Source organism: Aplysia californica, unplaced genomic scaffold (genome assembly GCF_000002075.1).
Source record: "Aplysia californica isolate F4 #8 unplaced genomic scaffold, AplCal3.0 scaffold00443, whole genome shotgun sequence".
Lineage (NCBI taxonomy): Eukaryota > Metazoa > Mollusca > Gastropoda > Aplysiida > Aplysiidae > Aplysia > Aplysia californica.
Genome location: NW_004797713.1, coordinates 439,902 through 446,079, shown reverse-complemented (window position 1 = coordinate 446,079; position 6,178 = coordinate 439,902).

Below are 6,178 nucleotides of genomic sequence, written 5' to 3'. Positions count from 1 at the left end.
GATTATATACAAGCTGTAACTTGTCTCTAAAAAACAAGCAAACAAAACAAAACTTTAAAAAACTTAACTTCTATCTAGTTTCTGGTTTGATGAGTCCGTTCTTTGGGCTCACAAAGGCTCGTGTTTTTGTGTTGTCCCAGCCTGTGGCCTAAACAATGGGAGCAGTGGGGCGGAGGCTGGCTGGTGGGGGGGGGGCAGGTTTATCAAAGTGACAAAGTGAGACATTACGCAAGATAGAGAGGAGGCCACACACAGAAAGCTGTCCCACGATAGTAACAGGAACAAAACTTCTTTTTCGAGGCGGTATATTACTTTGTATGTAGACAGACAAATTTCTTCGGACACACAATGCAGAAAGAAGCATTAGAGAATATTGTCACAACAGGAAAGTTTGATGGAAAGAGAGGCAGAGGCAGACAGAGGGAAAAGATACTGGACAAGATGACAACATGGTTGGGAGCAGCAAGAACAACAGACACCATTGCTGCAGCGAAGGACAGAGTGAAGTGGAGGTCCATGTTCGCCCACGCCAGTCGGCAAGGCACCGGATGATGATGATATTACACTGACGTTAATACCTATGTTTTCTAGCTATCCTTTTAAAGAAATTAGAAAACTTAGGTGTTAACGTCAATTTAATATCATGGATATGAATTTTTTCTGACCACCCGAACCCAATACGTAAAATTACAACATTCCTCATCGACACACATCACAACAAACACAGGGGCCCCTCAAGGATGTGTTTTGTCACCAGTTTTATTCACACTATACACGAACGATTGTCAAATAAACAACAGTAACATCAAGTTGATCAAATTTGCGGATGGTTCAACCATAATTGGGCTAATTCAGGCTGACCATAACGAAACCGCTTACCGGAATTTTGTACTTAACTTTTCTGAATTGTGTGAAAATTATAAACTGATTTTAATTGTGAAAACAAAATCAAAGAACTTGTTGTTGACTTTCGAAAGAAGAAACTGCCCCTGCAGCCACTCGAAATTAGAAGTAAAAACATCGAGCAAGTGTCAGACTATAAGTATTTGAGTGTTACAATAGACCAAAAAAACTCAACTGGCGTGTCCACACTTCTCTCCTGCATAAAAAAGTGAACAAAATACTTTTTTATCAAAGGAAGCTCATGTATTTTAAAGCTGATAAAATATTGATGTCCATATTCTATCATTCAACAATAGAAAGTATGATCAATCTTTGCATAACAGCATGGGCCGAGAACACAAGATAGCAAGATAAAGAAAAATTAAATCGACTAATACAGAAAGCATGTAAAATTTCAACCTCTACATTCCCCTACTTGGATGAATTGTACATAACAGCTCGCACTAAAAAAAAATGTTATTCCATCTTTTTTAGACAACAAACATCCCTTGTTCCCTCAAATACAAACTTCAGTCAGAAGTAAAAGATCTAGGCTTCTGATCTGTAACAAAGAAAGAAACAGAAGGTCATTTTACCATCATCTATCAAAATTCTTCCATCTTAACCATCTTGTTACAAGTATTCATATGACCTTAGAGCATGCATCAGAATAACATTGAGTTACCGTCAGAATGTATATAAACAATAATGAACTTAAGCTTGATACATACTCATATATATGTATCACGTTTAAGTTCATTATTGTTTACATTATTGTTGTAAAGCGCTCAGAGCCTGTATACTTTAATCAGGGTTGAGCGTTATATATAAATGTCATTTGGATCTACTATTATTATTATTATTATTATTATTATTATTATTATTATTATTATTATTATTATTATTATTATTATTATTATTATTATTATTCATATCCCACGCCCTCAAAGAAAAAACCCGACACGATTTACATTTAAGAACCAGTATTTCGGGATAGCCCCCTTGGGCTTAACAGCTACCATGAGCTGGGTTTTGACCCTGACAGGTAAAACCAACCCCAGGCTGAGAGGGATATGACATCTCAGTAGAAAGACGGAGATAATCGGTAAAAAGTTCTACTCATTCGGGAATCGAACTCAGGTTCTCTGTTTGTGACGGCGAAGCACCTAACTGCTACACCACAGGACGCTGGTTGTGAGGGCGGGGGCACCTAACTGCTACACCACAGGACGCTGGTTGTGAGGGTGGGGCACCTAACTGCTACACCACAGGACGCTGGTTGTGCGGGAGGGAAACTTGTGTCCCGACGTGGTGGAATCAGGCGCTCGTCCATTTTTGCGCATTTGGAGTTATTGGTATCATCTTAAAGCTTGTTCATTTGTCTATCCTTCGATGAAAAAAAAAACCACGTCTATCTTGAATGGAAGTTGAGATATTTGCGATTGAAAAAGGTTGGGGGGTTCATCTGGTTTCAGAGCTAAAGTTGGCGAGAAAACGGCCGCCAAAGTTTGGTAACCACAAGCTTTGGAGGCCTTGAAAACTGAAATTTTACAGATTTTAATCCTTTAATCAACGTTTTTCAGTAAAGTACACGTGGAATGTGTTGTTAACCGAACAAAAAAAAAAGGTGTTGAGCCAAAAAAATACATTCGATAAAAATTGCCAAACTGACGGAAAAATGCCTGGTTCTTGGATTTCATTATTTTAACGAGCTCCTGAGTTCACAACGATGCCTCACAAATTAGTAAGACCGCCCCGATAATATCTGCTGTTGTTAATTGATTCACAGTGACACAGTTGTGAATCACACTTTTGGAGAATCAGTAACGTCTTTTTACGTCAACAATCTGTCAAACGCAGAAGATATTCGGAGACGTCTCCGGTGAGCACCCCCCAGTAATCCCCCGGATTTTGTTTTACCAGGTCCAAAGGCACAAAGCATTTTGATTGGTCTATCTCCGTCGGAGACGTCTCCGAACAGACACTGTGGTCTCCGTGGCAATGAACAGTTTCACAAGGGTACAAAAACAGATTCTAATTTTGGACGAATTGGGCAATCGCGAGTCGAAAAAGACGATAGTGAAACAGTTGATATAGTCAAGAGCATGATAGAAAAGTTTCATTGTTTCATCTAACAGCGTTGTTGGGACTTATCTTATAACGAGTTATCTTTGGTCGTAAAAAGACTTTGCTTATTAACAATGCGTCAAGCATCCTTGTTATTCAAACTTTTTATTTACGATCTTTATCTTTTGTACTTTGGGATTGAGTTTTACTGCCCTTGCAGTACAAAAAGGTCGTATTTTAAGTGCTGAAGATTAGAGGTGTTACTAATGAGTACCGCACAAAAGGGGGAGGAGAGATAAGGGCGATAGACGTTTGATAGATAAAGAAGGAGTACACCACTTCAGAGCACCCGCCACCCACCCAGTTGGCGATCTAAGGTCCACAATAGTGGTAACCAGAGTCTGTAGAGGAGTGGTTAGTCGCCACGTCGTAGCACACAGCAGTCCGGAGTTCGATTCTCCTAACGGGAAGATTTTTCACTAGCACTAGAAGAACTTTGCCCGCCTGTTGGGATGTTGTGTGTCTCTCACCTTGGGCAGGCCATGCCAGGTAGCAATGAAGCACCCCGCCTCCTAAATTACCTAAATAGTGCTGATGTTGGCGTGAAACACCAACAATTACAATTTTGCAGCAGTTCTAAGCTGCTTTTGTTTTTGTTTTATTTTGCAACGAAACGACCTGTATCAGTGGAGTAACAGGTAGGACATAATTTTCTTCACCATTACAAGCAGTTTGAGTCCGCGAGGGGGGGGGGACGGGGATATTGTCTATTTCACCGAGTACCTCCGTCATTCTGCAGGGATGCCCGATCCTTCTCCACCCGGGTTGACCCTGACAGTCACGCTTGTAGCAGCCCGCCTCCTAAATTATCTACCGTGTGTCGGCAGACGTGAATGTTGTTGTTGTTGTTGTTGTTGTTGTTAGCGATCCAGGAGCATCTGAGCGTTAACTCTTCTGCATGATGCCATTCGGTAATAGCTGCATGTCTGTTCTAATTGTTGTCTTGAGGAGTAGAGGCAGTTAGATGTGTGGGGTAGCTTGGGAAGAAAACATCCCCTTAAATCAGTTAGTTTTCTACAGAAAGCTTCCAATCCAACGATCAAAGACTACAGCGGTGTATCATTGTATTTCAATGTAATGAACTGTATGTGAGGCGTGCTGACAAAACAAGTTACTTCTCACAATCCACAAATGGAGATATTGGCCAAAAATCGATACTAGGGTGAAATTTGTATAATATTTATTTTCTATTGATGTTACATTCTTTAAGTATAATTAGCCTTTAATTATTCCATACTTATAAATTGCCAAAACTTTACCTATAAGCGTGGCGTAAATATTTCCCTGGGTCTCGAATCCAAGATGTAACTCATTTTGTGAGCACGCTTCACGTATACTGGAGTCGGTGAAACTCTTCACTGTTTTGTTTTTTTAGTAGATGTTTTACGGCGCTCGCAACTGCATAAGGTCATATGAGCGCCAGAAGATTAGAGGTGCTACAAGAGAGTAACAAACATAAAAAGAAGAAGGAGGGGAGATAAGGACGATAGATGTGTGATAGGAAAGAAGGAGCAAACTACACCAGAGCACCCGAAAACCACCCACTCTTCACTATAATAGATAGCATTTGTATAGCGCAAATCCCCGCTCAACAGCAAGTTCTATGCGCTTCACAATCTATACTATTACCCCACCAGACCTGAGAGCATTCTGAAACAAACTCAACTTCCTGGGAAGCATACAGTGTAAGCAGTCATTTATAGGCGCTAAAACACTAACATACTGACAAAATCTTTCACTATCTATGGCCGGGTACCCATTCCCACTTGGGTGAAGTGAGGAAAATTCGTGTAAAGTCGGGCCCGCGGCTCGAACTCCCGACCCCGCAACCTCACGATTACGAGTCCGGTAGCCTAACCACTAGACCACCGACAACCTCACGATTACGAGTCCGGTGACCTAACCACTAGGCCATCGACAACCTCACGATTACGAGTCCGGTAACCTAACCACTAGACCACCGACAACCTCACGATTACGAGTCCGGTAACCTAACCACTAGACCACCGACAACCTCACGATTACGAGTCCGGTAACCTAACCACTAGACCACCGACAACCTCACGATTACGAGTCCGGTAACCTAACCACTAGACCACCGACAACCTAACCACTAGACCACTGTAAGTGAAGGTAGAGCGGACATATAAATTGTTTTGTCCGACTATGATGAAGCACATTTCCAACTGGGCACGCACAAAATCTCAAAACACGAATGTGTGTATCGTCGTATCAGGTGGGTGGTTGGCGGGTGCTCTGTTGTGGTTTGCTCCTTCTTTCCTATCAAACATCTATCGTCCTTATCTCTCCTCCTTCTTTTTTGTGTTTGTTACTGTCTTGTAACACCTCTAATCTTCTGGCGCTCATATGACCTAATGCAGTTGCGAGTGCCGTAAAACTCTTACTAAAACTAAAACTCCTCCTTAGTTGTGTTTGTTACTCTCTTGTAGCACCTCTAACCTTCGGCACTTAAATGACTTTATTGTGTTGCAAGTGCCGTAAAACTCCTACTAAAACTACAAACGTTCAGGTGCACTAGGCCCAGTTTCAAAAACATACATGTGTGACTCACTTTCCACCTGGCGACACAAGTGTACCTGAACAACTGGCCCAAAAGGGACACTCCTGAACTACCAACTTCTGACATGACATAGGCAGATAACATTGTATTTTGTATTCCTGAGTACGGTAAAACTGTCGCCTCTTGACGTTTTCTCTTTTCTCCCAACACAGACTGTTCGTTGTTAAATAATGAGATTTAGATTAAAAAGTGACCGTCATATCAGAAAGAAGATTTTACACAGGGGCGTTTTGGACATACCACTGGAGGAGTGGAGCTGCCAGGTGAACCTCCAGGTGAGCGCGGTCCTATCTGGGCCCAAGGTCGCGCGTGGAGGCCCACTTTATTATTTTTGGTAAGTATTTTACGGCGCTCACAACTGCATAAGTTCATATGAGCGCGCGGGACACACCAAACATTTTCAATTGGTAGGACTTTTTTAATTTTGCCCGGGTGGCTTCCGGAGCCTGCTCTTATCGATTTACGTGCGCAACTTGCACACGGGACCTCCGAGATTCTCCGCCCTTGTCCGAGAATGCTAGGTGTAGATCTTTCCTACCAGAAGATCACGGGTGTGGCAGAAAGACAGCAGTAAGAAAGAGCCAAGGA